The sequence below is a fragment of the Oryctolagus cuniculus genome, chromosome 10 (genome assembly GCF_964237555.1).
Source record: "Oryctolagus cuniculus chromosome 10, mOryCun1.1, whole genome shotgun sequence".
NCBI lineage: Eukaryota > Metazoa > Chordata > Mammalia > Lagomorpha > Leporidae > Oryctolagus > Oryctolagus cuniculus.
The window spans coordinates 104,994,473-105,008,978 of NC_091441.1; the positions used below are offsets into that span (position 1 = coordinate 104,994,473).

At 53.1% G+C, this 14,506-nt stretch overlaps 2 protein-coding genes across 4 annotated transcripts in view; one reads left to right on the plus strand and one right to left on the minus strand.

Annotated features, from left to right (window-relative positions):
- Positions 1 to 3,246: 3,246 nt before the first annotated feature.
- The window catches only part of POMGNT2 (protein O-linked mannose N-acetylglucosaminyltransferase 2 (beta 1,4-)), a 36,459-nt gene continuing 25,199 nt past the window's right edge, over positions 3,247 to 14,506 (plus strand). For both annotated transcript variants that reach the window (XR_011379576.1, XM_002713157.5), the window contains exon 1: positions 3,247 to 3,387. The gene's annotated coding sequence lies outside the window, so the exon portion shown is untranslated. The remainder of the gene's footprint in view (positions 3,388 to 14,506) is intronic.
- GASK1A (golgi associated kinase 1A) overlaps positions 10,216 to 14,506 on the minus strand; it is a 69,359-nt gene continuing 65,068 nt past the window's right edge. For both annotated transcript variants that reach the window (XM_070050961.1, XM_051851840.2), the window contains one exon: positions 10,216 to 14,152. The gene's annotated coding sequence lies outside the window, so the exon portion shown is untranslated. The remainder of the gene's footprint in view (positions 14,153 to 14,506) is intronic.

The window sequence follows — 14,506 nt, forward strand, 5'->3', positions numbered from 1 at the left end:
TTTAAAAAGCATTGTTTGTAAAGGCCTCTAAAATCTCATTCTGGTGTCGCCATGGGGGAAGACAGAGGAGGGAGGGCTTGTGCGTGCTCTGCCTCCTCTCATCCCAGCTCTCCCCAGCCTTGCCCAGCCCCCATGTTTCTGATTTTGGCTTGGATTCCACTGTGATTATTTGGCTTCCTGTTTATCCACCTGCTTTGAGTCAGAGGCTTTATTTTAAACATCTGAATAGGTGCAAAGAGACAAATAACTGAGTAGAGTTAAAACAGGTTGCTGGAGTGTCTGCATTTAACAGACACAATCTTTGTATGAGCTTACTTTTTTTTTCTGAGATAGTTAATTCAATACAGGACCACCCTGAACCAGAACCATAAAAGCAGGATTGGAAGAGGATGAGGGCAAAAGACAGGCAGGGTAGGACTTTACACAACTTGGCAGTGGAGAGGGGGCCTGGCAGAAAGCTGAAAGGCAGCACTGGAGAGATCAGAGGTGGGAAGGGCCACTGGGGGTCACCACACTGGGCTCCACTGGCCAGTTACATGGCTTCGGTCAAGATAGGTAAGACTCTCAGCCCTTCAACTGGGAGCAAAATAACATCCTGGGGGCATTTAGCCAAGGGATTAAGGCACCCATGTCCCAAGTTTCATCCCCTAGTCTAGGTCCTGACACCAGCTTGCTCCTAATGTAGATCCCGAGAGTCAGTGATGGCACAAGTAGTTCCTGCCACTTCTGTGGGAGGTCTGCATGGAGTGCCCGGCCCCCAACTTGGGGTGGCCCAGACCAGATCAGACCATTGTAGGCATTTGGGGAATGAACCAACAGATGATAAATCTCTCTCTCTCTTTCTGTTTAATTAATTAGTATATCACAACATGATACAATGGGAAACTTCTTCTACAGTGTTAGGTGAATATTATTTTGCAGCCTCCTTTCAATGATTTCTTAGATGTTCCAGGACTGTCTTTAATCCATCCTGTATGACCGAGGACAAAGTGGTTTCTAGTTTTTTTTTTTTTTTTTTTTTTTTTTTTTTTTGGTCTGCTTTCTTACTTCTTATTTGGAAAGAATCATAGATTTATGAGAAGTGGCCAAAATAGCACAGACAGCTTCCGGGGAGTATTTTTTATCCAGTTTCCCCCAGTAGTTACGTCTTACATAATTGTAGTACAATATCAGGAATATATCAATATCAAAAGCAGGAACTTGATGCTGGTGAAAGTTTGTGTATAGTTCCATGTCGTTCGGACCACATGAGTAGATTCGTGTAACCAGCACTGTCGTCAAGATAAAGAACTGTTTCACCACCATAAAGATCTCCATCCTACTGTCCTCATACACTCACACTCACCCTTTCCTTTATATCCTGGCCTCCACCCCTGACAATCACGAATATTTCCTCCATCTCCATGGTTTTGTCATTTCGGGAATGGTACGTGAGTGGGCCATGCTATAGGTCACCTTTTGAAACTTTTTTCAGCCAACAAAATGCCCAATTATGCCCCAAGTCCCAGTTGTTTTTCTCTTTTTATTGTTGAATGGTATCTTTGGTTTGGATGGATCAGTTTGTTTAACCATTCACCTATGGAGTGACATTTTGTTTGTTCCCAGTTTGGGGCATTTACAAATACAGGCGCGATGCACAGTTAGGTACTCTATGGGGTTATGAGTTTCTGTTTACCTGGGCTAAATGCCTGTTAGTGTGACTGACATGTCATGGTGAGTGTATGTTTAGATGTTTTTTTTTTTAATTTTTTTGACAGGCAGAGTGGACAGTGATAGAGAGAGACAGAGAGAAAGGTCTTCCTTTTGCCGTTGGTTCACCCTCCAATGGCCACTATGGCCGGCACGCTGCAGCCGGCGACCATGCTGATCCGATGGCAGGAGCCAGGTGCTTCTCCTGGTCTCCCATGCGGGTGCAGGGCCCAAGCACTTGGGCCATCCTCCACTGCACTCCCTGACCACAGCAGAGAGCTGGCCTGGAAGAGGGGCAACCGGGACAGAATCCGGCGCCCCGACTGGGACTAGAACCTGGTGTGCCGGAGCCGCAGGTGGAGGATTAGCCTAGTGAGCTGTGGCGCTGGCTGAGACTCTGTTATTATGACACCCACATTTAGGATTATTATATCTTCTTGGTGGATTGACCAAGAAGTGTAATATAATTTTACCCCGTTATCCCTTATAATTTTCCTTGCTCTTAATTCTACTTTGTCTGAAATTAGTGCAGCCACTCTAGCCTTTTCATTTATATCATTAGAAACAACATTGTTTAACCTTTGCACTTATCCACAATAATTAAAATGTCTTGGTTAGAGGTGTTTGACTGCCTATTTTAAAGGACTTTTGACTGTGTTCACAAACTGCCCTGTATAAGTTTACTAGTTTACTGCCTCAATACTTGAACCTGATCATTTCAAATAATTATAAAGACAGGGCTTCCCAATTTGATAGGCATTATGTCATCATAACTCTATGGGGATGGAAGTAGCTATGATCAGTGCATCTCTGAAATATCTCAATTTTCATTTAACCTACCAAAAAAGTCAAGAAGTTTATAAATCCATAAATCAGGAAGTAGGGGCTTGTGCTGGAGAGTTGGATCTAGTGGCTAGGGTGCCTGTTGGTTCACCGTGTGCCAGCTGGGAGTGCCTGGGTCTGAGTCCCAGTTCTGCCCTCCATTCCAGCTTCCTGGAATGCACAGCCTGAGAAGCGGCAATGATGGCTCAAGAAGCTGGGTCCCTGTCACGTGGAAGACCCAGATTGCATTCCTGGCTTCTTTCTCTCTGTCTCAAATAAATAAATATTAAAGAAATTGGAATCTATCTATATCTATAATCGATATCTATTGTGAAGGTGAGCGGCAAATGTCAGACGCAATAGTGTGAGGGCAGCTGGACTTGCCAGGGTGGGAGAGAGTAGGGCTGGGCCATTGAATGGGGTCGCAGGAGGGTGCTTTTGTGTGAGTAGTTAAGCTCCCTGTAGAACTACGTATGTATTAAAGCATGTCAGCGTCTTCATTACTTTGAATTTGTAAATGACATTTGGATGTTGGTTTAACTCTCATTTAAACTTAGCATCAGAATTCCCATAATAGATGCAACGCAGCGGCATCAATCGCAAACTACAACTCCCAAGATTCCGCAGGGTGAGGGGGCGGGCTGTCTTCGGATTAAAACCACAGCTCCCAGAAGTCCTCGGTTCTGCGCATGCGTAAGGCTGCCGTGCCAGGCTTGCCAGCCAGGCAGGCGCATGGGTGACACCTGCGAGTCCCGCGGAGGCGACAGCTGACGGGACAACCCGTCGGAGCCTGCGCTCGCTGCCTGGGCCTCCCGGGCTCGGAGTGGGCGCCGGGGTGGCAAAGCCGGCTTCAGTCCTGCGGAGCCTGGGCTTCAGGTGAGACGCGTGTGCTCAGGGCTGGCACAGCCGCCGCGCCCCAGCTGGACTGTGGAGTGGAGGGATCTGTCCCTCCAGGGCACGGTGCGCATGCCGGACCCTGGGGTGAAGGAGAGATGTGAGGCTGCTTTCGCGAGCCGGCGGAGTTTCCAGCGCGGAGGAGTGACTGATGCGTATGGAGGGAGGCGCGCGGTGGGCGGGGTGGGGGTGGCCCCTCGGGGTGCCGGCGCCTCGGACCGGGGCTGCACCCTGAAACATGCGGGATGAAGAAGCCCTCAGCTCGTGGCGGGCCCTGTCCCCCGGCCCCCACGCCCTTTCACTTTGGGAGCAGATGGTGCGCTTTCGGCGCGGGAGGCCGGGAGCCAGGCAAGGTGCGCGGAGGGGGCCTGGGCCACCTGAGCTGACTTTGAAGGCAATACTTGGGCACATCTGCAGCTGACCCCCCGGCTGTTGGGGCTTAGTAGGCCACCTGCTGAGTGCCCGTGATAAGGGCCTACCCCGGCCTGGTTGACAATGCCAGGGTAGGAGGAGCCCAGTGGACGTACGAGCCCATGCTTGTGTGGTGGGACCCGGTCTCCTGGGATCCTCAGTCCGCAGTCCTGCACCAGGTGGTGAGCGGCCAGTGTCCTCCTTATTTCATGCCAGCCAGCCCCCGGAGCCGCCTCTTGGGAGAAACAAGACCCCATATGGGAAGAGATAACTTCAGGTGTATGGGTGGGCTTGGTGGCACCTAATGCCTGAGAATCCAAACCAAGCAGACTAAGTGGTTGCTGTTAGGTGTGCCGCCTGTTCAAGCCTCACTCTGACTAGCTGTGGAGCCGTCGAACAAGCCGCTTATCTTTTCTGAGCCTCTCTTTCTTTCTCTGCAAAGTGGGGATGGCCATGCCCTCATCACAAGGTTGCCTTGAGGGTTCAGTGGAACAGAGTGGGAACAAGTCCTCAACCCGGTGTCTGGAACACAAGTGGGTGTGCAGTAGCTGTCAGCACAGAGGTGAGATTGGAACCCATGTCTGTCTGTGCTGGGCCTGCTGTCTTCTCTAGCGCTCATGGATCTTGGAAACCTTCCAGTTCATCTTTGGCATATCAGAGGAGGAATTGGAGTCCTGAACCAGCACAGAACAAGGGTCCCCCATCCTCAGGGCTGGCCAGTACAGGTGTTCTCAAGCCTTGGGCCCTTGGGAGGATGAGGAGGAGGGAAGAGTGGAGGTCCTCACGCAGCAGAGAGAGACGGGTCTGTGCCAGTGGCCAAGCCCATCGTGGCCACGGGAGCTTCCTGGTGGCCTGAGTGTGCTGGAGTTCAGAGCTTCTGTCTTGTGGTTGGCAATTCTTGCTTTGAGCCTTGCTTTGGAAAGTGTTTAGCAATAAGAAACAAAGGCATCCAGTGAGTATTGAGCTCACCAGAAAATGAAATCTTCTGAAGGAAACATTCCCAAGGATTCTCACCGAGCTCAGCTTGGCTGTCAGAAGGATGGTTTCCCCCAGGATCACGTCATTCCCAGGGCTTTGAAATTGGCTGAAGCAGGAAGCAGAACCCACAAATGTCATCCCAGGCTTTGGAGTCTGACTTGGGATCACATTCCAGCCCTGCCACTTAATAGCTGTGCAAGACAGAGAGTTCATGTAACACCTCTGTGCACACTTCCTCAAATGGGAAGTGGCACCTGCTTCAGGTTGGTAGCAGGGAATAAATGAGATAAGGCATGTAAAGCACGTGGCATTGTGCCTGGCGTGGCGTAAGAGCCAGTGAATGGGAGGTGTCCTACCACTATTAGGATTAAGAAGAATGATGATGTAAAAATGATTGTGCAGCCCAGTGCTTTGCCTGTGCTGTCTCGGAATTCACAGAACCAACCCCTCCACCCTACCAACCCCCGTGAAGGAGGTACCATCCTGTTTGTTTTTCAGACCAAGAAAGGGAAGCTTGGCAGGGTGAAGAGTTGGCCTTAGCCACCAAGTGGCAGGATAGGAACTCATATCCTGGTTTCTCTTGCTCCAGAACAGGTGCCATTTAGTTCTGCTACTCTGCAGCCTGTGCTCTTAGCCATCCTTGAGGCCCACCTGTGACCTGGGGCCGCCTCTTGTGTAACAGCAGGGGGTGTCCTCACACAGCTTGGCTTAGAGGTGGGACCCTGCAACCTGGCTGTGTGTGTTTCCTCTCCCTGTCTCCGTGAGTGGTGAAGATGGAGGAGGGGTGGCTCCTGGGGGAGTTTGGGGAATGAGGTGCTAGGAAGAGGCAGCCCACACAAGCCCTAGGTTATGAGAAGGATGTGCTTGTTTTGCTGCTGGGAAGAGCCTGGGAGCCATGCACTCTTCTCTGGGCCTGATCTCTGCTTCGGGAGGGAGCAGCCCTCGAGGCTGGGTGAGAGGAGGAGGAGGAGGAGGAGGAGGAAGAGCCTGCACTGGGAGTCCTTATGTTTTAATCCTAGCTGCCTGTGAGAGCTCGTATCACCTCCTAAGTCCTCATCATAGAATAAAGAGTTAGAGCAAATCATTTCAAAGAGCTCTGTTAGCTCTAAACAGTGGGGTTGTGTAATTCTGTGGTGATGGCTTCCCTCTCTCAGCTCAGCACCAGGGCAGGTGGGATCATTATCACGCTAGTGTGCCACCCGTACTCTCCTTGGAGCAAAAGAATAGCCACAGCGCCCAGACCACCTGCCGCAGCCGGGTACTCACTCTGCTTAGCTGGCTGGGGAGTAATTACAGCAAGAAGGCTTGGGTTGCTAAGTTACCGCCGAGGGCCTGCGGGTCTGGCTTCCAGAGGCGTCCGGAGCTGCTCTGCCTTTGTATGTTTAAAAACCCACGACTCTGAGGTCCACCCTGATTCTGGAAGCCTCCGGAGAGTGGAGCAGGGCACTTAAGGACTGGCCCACGGAGGGCACAGGTGCATTCAAATCCCGGGGCCTCCACTTGAGCCATAAGACCTTAAACATTTACCCACTGAGGCTCTGTTCATTTTCTTTTAAAATGGGGACAATACTAGTTGGAAGGCTTTTGTGAGGCTTACATGCAGTGTGGCAGGAGGCAGCCCTGGGATAGTACCTGGCGCATAATAGGTGCTTAGTAAATTAAGATGGTGGTCGCTTTAATCTCTTCCCTCTGCTCCTGAAGTCAGCATCCTCTTTTCCTGAGCTGGGCTGGATGGGAGTCAGTCTTCCCATTTCCTCTGCTCCTCACGTCCTCACTGGGACATACTTGGGGTCCAGCACCTCTAAGAGAATCAGATCCCAGCCGGTCGGGACTGCCGTGGGTCCAGTCTTATACTAGGAGCCGTTACTTTCTCTGCTTTGTAAAGTGCAACAGAGGGTTCCTTCCTTGCTGTGTAATGAGTCCTCAGTCCTGGGCCAGACCTCAGGAGGGGAACAGGGGCCCTGGGCTGATGTCCATCACTGTTGCTACCTTTCCCGACGCAGGCCCTCATGCTGGGTTGTTTTAGACATGCCCCGTGGTGAAGTAGACCCAGGCCTCCTATGGCAGGAATCAAGGCACATCCTGGGTGGCATCAGTTGTGCCAATCCCAGAGTTTCCAAGGGGATGGCAGTCACCATTGTAAGGAACTGGAGCAACAGCGCACCTTGCTGTGTTCGGGCCCCTTTCTCGGGGGACCCGCCTTGTCTCCGCCGGCCTGCAGGGATGGGGTTTTCTTCTGTTCCCTGCTGGTGGCCACTAAGGACTGGGCCTCACCCCCAGTCCATATAGCTGAGGCCAAGTGACCTGGACTCATTTCTTGCTACCCCACCCAACAAGCACTGCAGCTTGTGTGGGAGGAGTGGGCAACTTTTCTGAAAAAGGACCTTAGAGGACGGCAGGCTTCTCTGTCTACTGGAACTTAGGCTGTGTGTCTCAGCAGAGGCTGGGGACAGAATTTATTTAGCCTTTTTTGACAGAGAGGGTTACCCTTGCTTGACCTTGAGCTGGACAGCAATGCCTTGCTGGGTGTTGCCCAACTGTGCAGTAACCAAAACCTCAGAGCACTTCCTCTTAAAACAGAGCGCACGTGAGGACCAGCTGGAAGTCTTGTGGATGCACAGGTTCCTGGGTTGGGTCCCCAAGGCCATGCACTTGTAACATCCGAGGTGATGCTGATACTGCCAGTCCATGGGTCCCACCGAGTCCTGCTTTGGAGGACCCCAGGAGACCCCTCTCCACTTAGCATGCTGAGCCTCACCTCCCCAGGACTTCTTTCGTAGTTCCTGGAACAGCCCACACCACTCTGTACCCACAGTCTGCACTTTTGCCTGTGAACCTGGGTTGCCGTGTGGCCATCGTGCACGTGGCCATCATGCCAGGTAGAAAGGGTCGTGTCCCACCCATCTGGAGCAACCTCACTCTCACTGCACTGCACCTTCAAGAGTTTGGGGACTGCCACAGTGCCACCACCACTGTTGTTGACTCCCCTCCTGGCCTGGGCCCTGCTGTGTCTTCTGGAGCCTGAGGCTGGCAGGTGCTCCCCTCCCCTGGAGGAGTGACCTGTGGGCAGCTGGTTCTGGTGGTCACACGGCAGTAAGGCCAGAAAGGGCCTGGGTTCACTTTAGACCCGAGCCTACAGACAGGTCTTATTTTTACCTGGCAGCAGTGAGGCCTGCACGTCGTCTTCACTCAATCTGAGTAGCTGCCAGACGTTACACATTGGGACATCTCAGGTGTTAAGTAGCCTTCTGGCTTCTCTGGAAGAAACCAGTGGAACGTTGTGATGGACTGAATCGGGCTCCCCCTCCCCCGTTCGTATGTTGAAGCCCAGCCCCAATAATGAAGGTGAACGGAGTGGGGCTGAATCCCATAGGGATGTGTCCCTGTAAGAAGGGCAAAGAGACCAGACCTCCTTCCCCCCCCCCCATCCCGCCTGCGTGACACAGTGAGGGGGCAGTCGACTGTCCACAAGCCAAGAACCAACCCTGACTCTGCCTCCATCTTGGAGTTCCAGACACCAGAACTGTGAGAATTAATGTCTGTTGCTTAAGCAGCAGGTCTGTGCTGTTTTGCTATGCAGCCCAAGCAGACGGGCGTAAGCAGGTGGCATCGGCCACTTTGCTACCAGGCAGTCCTCAGCCCCGGCATTTGGTCTCAAGGTCACATAGCCCATCCCAGCTTTACTCTCTCCATTGGCTCCTGGCCCTCGTGGGCTTATGCATTTGTACCTCTGCTCGAGGCCTGGAATTCCTGGGCTTCTCCTTAACAGACTCCAAATCACTGTGGGCTTCCTTGTGCCTGTGTCTGGGGCTGGCCAGGACCCCCTAGAAGTGGAGCCTGTGTTCAGTGCTGGTGACCAGCCCCAGGTGGGGAGCCCCAGCTGCCTGGCGCTTCCTAGCACCTGCAGGTATGGCAGCAGGATCCATGCCTTACTCCACCTTTCCTTGGAACAGATGGGATCCTGGAAAGGAGGAGTCACAAGTCTGGGGAAATCTGAACATCCCTAGTGCTCTGGGAGCTGGTTGTTTGGGGGCTGGGGGTAGGGGGGCTAGATCTGCAGCATCCTCTTTCTGCCTAGTTTGTGAAGGGAATTGCTCTCCTATTTATTTCTCTCCTTCCCTCCCTCTTTCCTTCCTTCTTTCCCTCCCTCCTTCCTTCCTTCTTTCCCTCCCTCCTTCCTTCCTTCCCTCCCTCCCTCCATCCCTCCTTCCCTCCCTCCTTCCTTCTCTTGCTCTGTCATGCTTTGCCCTGGCTGAACCATGCAACCCCTTGGTCCCCACGCCAGTTGAGTCCTAAGTCTGGTACCCGACGTAAAGGAGACAGAGGATGGAGAACATGGGGACATCTGAGTGCCCTGCGTGGGTCCTGAGGGTGCATGGGTGTCGCACGGGACAGAGCTCTGGACCTGCATTAGATCCTGTGTTCTGTCCTCACTTATCTCCCCTGGCCTATGTGTCCCGATATGTAGAGTCGGGTTTATAATAGTATTGGCCTCTTCACATTGGTTTGAGAACTAAATGGGAAAACGAACATGCAGTTTTCAGTCCACTGCCTGGAACATAAAATATTGGAGGTGGTGGTGCCACTGGTTGTTAATTTTATGCTGAAAACTGGCTGCTCAGGCTAGGAGAAGCTCTCTGTAAATTCACAGAGCTCTCTTAACAGGAGAGGGGAAGCGAGTCATTAGGAAGACCGAGCAAAGCCAGGAGTCTGGGAGCATTGCTGGCTCCTGCGTTGTTAATTTTCGGAGCCCTAATGGCAGGACAGGGATGGCAGCCGCTGCGCTGGATTCTTGGCATACGGCAGCTCACGGAATCTTCACGAGGCCCTGCAGAGGTTACTAGTCCCATTGCACAGCTGAGGAAGTTGAGGTTGGAGGAGAGGTGAGCCGGCCCCGATGCCAAGGCCAGTTCATCCCGAGTCTGCAGGAAGGGCGTGTGAGCCGTGAGTCCCCGGGGAGAGCCCTCACCCAGCACTCCCCCGAGGAGGAGGAGGAGGAGTTGCGGTGCCACAGCTGCCTGTTGTGAGTCCCGGCGCCCACTCTGAGCGCAGACCCCGTGCTCTCCTTCTGGGACAGCTTCACCGGCGTCTTAAGCAAACATTGCCCTTCTGCTCCTGACAGTGCTCTTCCCCCAGGCAGCTTCCGGACACATTCGTGGCTGAGGGCTTTTGAGCAAAGGCCAGACAACCACGCAGCAGGATGGAGCACAGGGCTCTTGGGCAGGGAGCGGGGGGTAGCTGTGGGGTCCCGCCCCAGCCCTCACGGGACAGCCAGAGGGCATCCTGCAGTGCTGGGCCCTCTGCATCCCCAGCGCCTCCTCCGCCTCCTCCGTTAGCACTGCCAAGCACTTGACCCCTCCTCTGACAGCCGCGTCACATCAGCTGTTACCAGTGGCCCAGCATCCTCTCTGCCACAGTGGGAACCATGAAGATAGGGAAGTCTTTATTTTCAGAGTTTTTATTTTTAAAATCCCTGTCATGGGGCCGGCTTTGTGGCACAGTGCACTAGGTTGCCACCTGTAACGGCAGCATCCCATATGGGCACTGGCTGCTCTACTTCCGATCTGGCTCCCTGCTAATGCACGTAGCAAAATAGCAGAAGATGGCCCAAGTGTGCTTGGGCCCCTGCACCCCCATGAGAGACCCGGATGAAGCTCCTGGCTTTGGCCCAGCCCCAGCCCCAGCCCCAGCCATTGTGGCCATTTGTTGAGTGAACTGCCTGTTGTAAGATTTCTCTGTCTCTACCTCTCTCTTTCTCTAACTTTGCCTTTCAAATAAACTAAATCTTAAAAAAAAAAAAAATCCCCATCACGTACTGTAGCTAATGTAGAGCTGATGTAGAGCCGTGATCCCTTGTTCTCTCTGTCCTCTTGAGTCCTTGGATGCAGGTTCATGAGAACATGGATCTCAGCCGCTGACTTTCGCTTAGGTAGAGTCAGTGGAGAGTCAGGGTGACCAACCACAGCTGCCGTGGTGGTGCTGGCCGGCAGCAGCCATTCTGCCTGGTTGGGGGCTGTGCTGTATCTGTAGTTAATGATGGTTGTGCCATGTCTGTGCACATCTAGCCAAATCCTGTTGTCAGTAGAATAAAGAGAAAACCCAAGGGCACCGGCTTCCACCACAGGTCCAGGCCTCAGCAGGTGTTTGCAGGAGGGACTTCCTGTGGGGATCCACGGAGAAGCCCAGCTCTGAGGTCAGGACAAGACAGGACGTCAGGACAAGTGCCCTTTTGGTATCTTGAGGTCCTTATAGGAAATCCTCCCCTGCCTTCTCCCATTGCTTCTGGGAGGAGGTTGTACTGCCCCAGAGACGATGCTGGGAAGAACTGCACTGGGTCCTTGCAACAAGGGAGGCCTGCTCTCTTGGCTGCCCAGGCCAGAGTTAAGGTCTGCTGAAAACCACACACTGCAGGAGGTGGGTGCAGCACCACAGATGTCCAAGAGGCAGTGTCTTTTCCATGTAACAGGTTTCTTTCCAAAGAATACAGTTTTGCAGTCAGCTCTCTGCCCTGTAGAGTCCAGGTCTGAGTTGGCCATTTTCGTCATCTCCTTGGCCCCGCCAGGGCTGCTCCTCAAGCTGCCTGCATGAAAGGCCTCAGTGGCAAAGGCAGCAGGGCCCCTGCCAGCCTCCTCCAGCAGCCTTGTGCCTGCAGCAAAAATCCTGCAGCAAAAACTGTTAGCAGATGAGACTTAGCAGACTCTTGGGGAAAAGACCACATAGCACCTGCACGGAGGGCATAAGGGGGAATGTGCTATATTTGGGAAACTTTGCAAATTCTGCTAAGTAAACAATATCAGGTGTGGTGGCTTGTTGCTTGGGCAGCGTGGTTTTGTGTAAAGTTCCGTCCAGCTCTCCTGGCAGCTGCGACGAGGCAGGCTTGGAGCAGGGGCAAGGCTGCCGGGCTGTTCGGATGCCTGCCGCGTCCTTGTCCAAGCAGGAGAAAGGCTCACCTAACTCTTCTTTTTTCCTGGTGGGAAAGGGCCCAGATAAAAACCTCCTGTCCCATATGAATCCCATCCTCTTTGGAGCTCTGGGTGGGTTTTTAAGCCTGGAGTGGGGTGGGGTCCTGCACTCCTCCCAGGCTGTCAGACTTCCATGCTTTCTAAAGCACCAGTATGGATTTTCAGGTGGGCACCAGGTGGAGACAAAATATGTCATCCTGGGTGACCCATGCCTCAGTGCCATCATCTTTGTTCCTCTTGTGCAGGGAGCCCCCTGAAAGACCGCCCGTGGGCAGCCCTCACCTCGGAGCAGCAGCACAGGTGCACCTGGTAGAATGCTGCACCATGCATGTGCAGCTCAGTCATCTGCCTCTCCCTGGGTGGAAATGGCGATGAAGCAGACCGCCATGTTGAGCAGTGGTCCTGAAGGATTGACTAAGGCGGTTGTGTGGGGGAGGGACCTAGTCTGGCACTGTGATTGGCAGGAGCTCAGTAGGAACGTGGTCCTCGCCAGGTCTGCCCAACATAAGGGTGGAGGCTGCCCCCACTGCTCACTTGTGGAAGAGAGGATTAAAGGCAGCAAGTGGGGGAGAGGGAAATTAGCAGCTCTACTTTAGGGGTCCCAAAGTAGAAAAGTAGGAAAGACAGACGAGGATGGGATTTCCTGTGGTGCTGGGCTTCTGGCTCCTGAACCTGTTTCAAGAGAGCCAGGTGACAGATGAAGCAGGACACAGAGATTTGCGGGCAGAATAGGTTCTGAGCCCTTTGTCACCAGCACCCTGGGGAGGTCGTGGGCGCACGGGGCTGCTCTGAACAATGAGTCAGGTGTCAGAGCCCAACAGACAGCACCAGTCGGACCAAGTTGCGGTCCTGCTCAGTCCCCAAGGCCAAGGAGGGCAACCTGAGTGCTCTCTCATCATCTGCTCCCCCTGCCACTGCCCCAGCATCACAGGGTCTTACAGCCACACCAGGCACTGGTCCACTGAGGTGGAGAAAGAAGACATCACTCTGTTGCCCAGCTAGCAGCTGGGCCCATTTATTCTTCCCCATTTCGATTTTCCCTCCTGGAGAAATGTGTCGGTTATGTGAGAACATTTCGATGCGGTGGTAGGGAAAAAGCCTCTTTATCTTGCTCTGGGAGAGGGATCTGATTAACGTGCTCTTTGCCTCCATCTGCTGTCTTGAAAACCTTTCTGAGGATTTTGCCTGATCCTTTGAGCTTCTGGCTTATGTAGGCTGCTGTGTGGGATTGGAGGAGGGACACACAGAGGCGGGGCAGGAACCCAGATTGGAAGGACTTGGTGACCACTGACTGCCCAGGTACTTGCGGGCCCCCTGTGCCCACACCAAGGCTACCTCACAGGAAGGTGGTTTTCTATGCATCTCCTTGGTGACAAAATGCAGTAACATCTGTGTGAATTAAGGTTCTCCCGTAAGCAGATTTTGAGAGGTGGATTCAAGTGCAGGTGGATTATTTGTGCTTGGTCCTGGTAAACCTGAATAGGCAAGAAGAAGTAAGACAAGGCAGGGAGCAGCTAACAAAGGCATGCATTGCAGGCTCCTTACCGCTGTGGACAACAGGAGCTTAACCCAGGAGCTCCAGAGCTCTGGCCTGGGGCGTGTGGGGGATTTATGTGGCCACTTCTGTCATCAGACATTGGTGCTGTCTGCCTGCCTTGCGAGTGGTGACGGTGGCACAAACCTGGCCAGTCTACCCTCCAGGACCCCTACTTTGAACCACCATGCTATTCCTAGCAAAATGCTGTTCCATGGTTCTATCCCTCCCCACCAACCCTTCTTTCCTTCCCACTTCGGAAGGGTAACTCGGGACCCTGAACGGCCCAGGAAGGGTCGTTATGGCCAGGCTGAATTGATGTGGCCTCTGTCAAATCCATCCTGGCAGGCCTTGGGGCAGGTGGGGACTAAGAATCTAATAAGGAACAGCTCCCCTCCTCTTCTCAGAGGCTGGTCTCTGCCTGGTTGCCTGTCTACCCAACAAGACCCTACTATATGTGTCCTGGTCCCGTGAGCTTTGCTCCAGATTCCTGAACTCAGAGCTTGGCTGGGCTTGGCCACTCCACACATGACCAGCCAGATCCGGAGGGCCGGACAGGGCACTCTGGCTGTTGGTAGCTACTGGTCCATATCCCCATCTGCTGCCAAGCCTGCCTGAGACCGCAGGGATGCCTGGGAGACAGCAGGTGACAGAACGGTCACTGGAGAAGTGGGGAGCATGTCAGGGTTGCAAGGCCTTCTCGGGTCGGAGGTGGGTGTCTCAGCCCCCAGGTGCATCCTGCCGCAGGTGGGTGTCTCAGCCCCAGGTGCATCCTGCCCACCCCCCCACTCCGCGTCTTCCTGAGCATCTCTGATACTCCCTGCGTGTGTCTCTTTCAGCTTCAGTTGGAAGTTGTTCTTGCCTGTGATCAGAGCAAAACATGCATCAGTTTGTGCCATGTGCATCTGCCTCTCTTCTCTCCAGGGATGGCTTTGTTGATTTAATCCCAAATAGTTTATTTCTCATCCACTCTCCAGAATTCTCTTGTAATTTATAGTTGTGATCTGTTTGGTTCTTTATCATTTCCTTTTAAACCTCATTTTATAACAAACTCAACAGAAGATCCTGTACAGAACGCCCTCATCCTTTTCCACAGTGATCAGTATCCTACCGTTGCTCTCTGCACAGCCTTTTTTGCTGGAGTATTTCAGGGCAAAGCATATCCATGTCATTTTACCTAAGGACTCGTGCTTTTTTTTAAAGTGCTTTTTAAAAG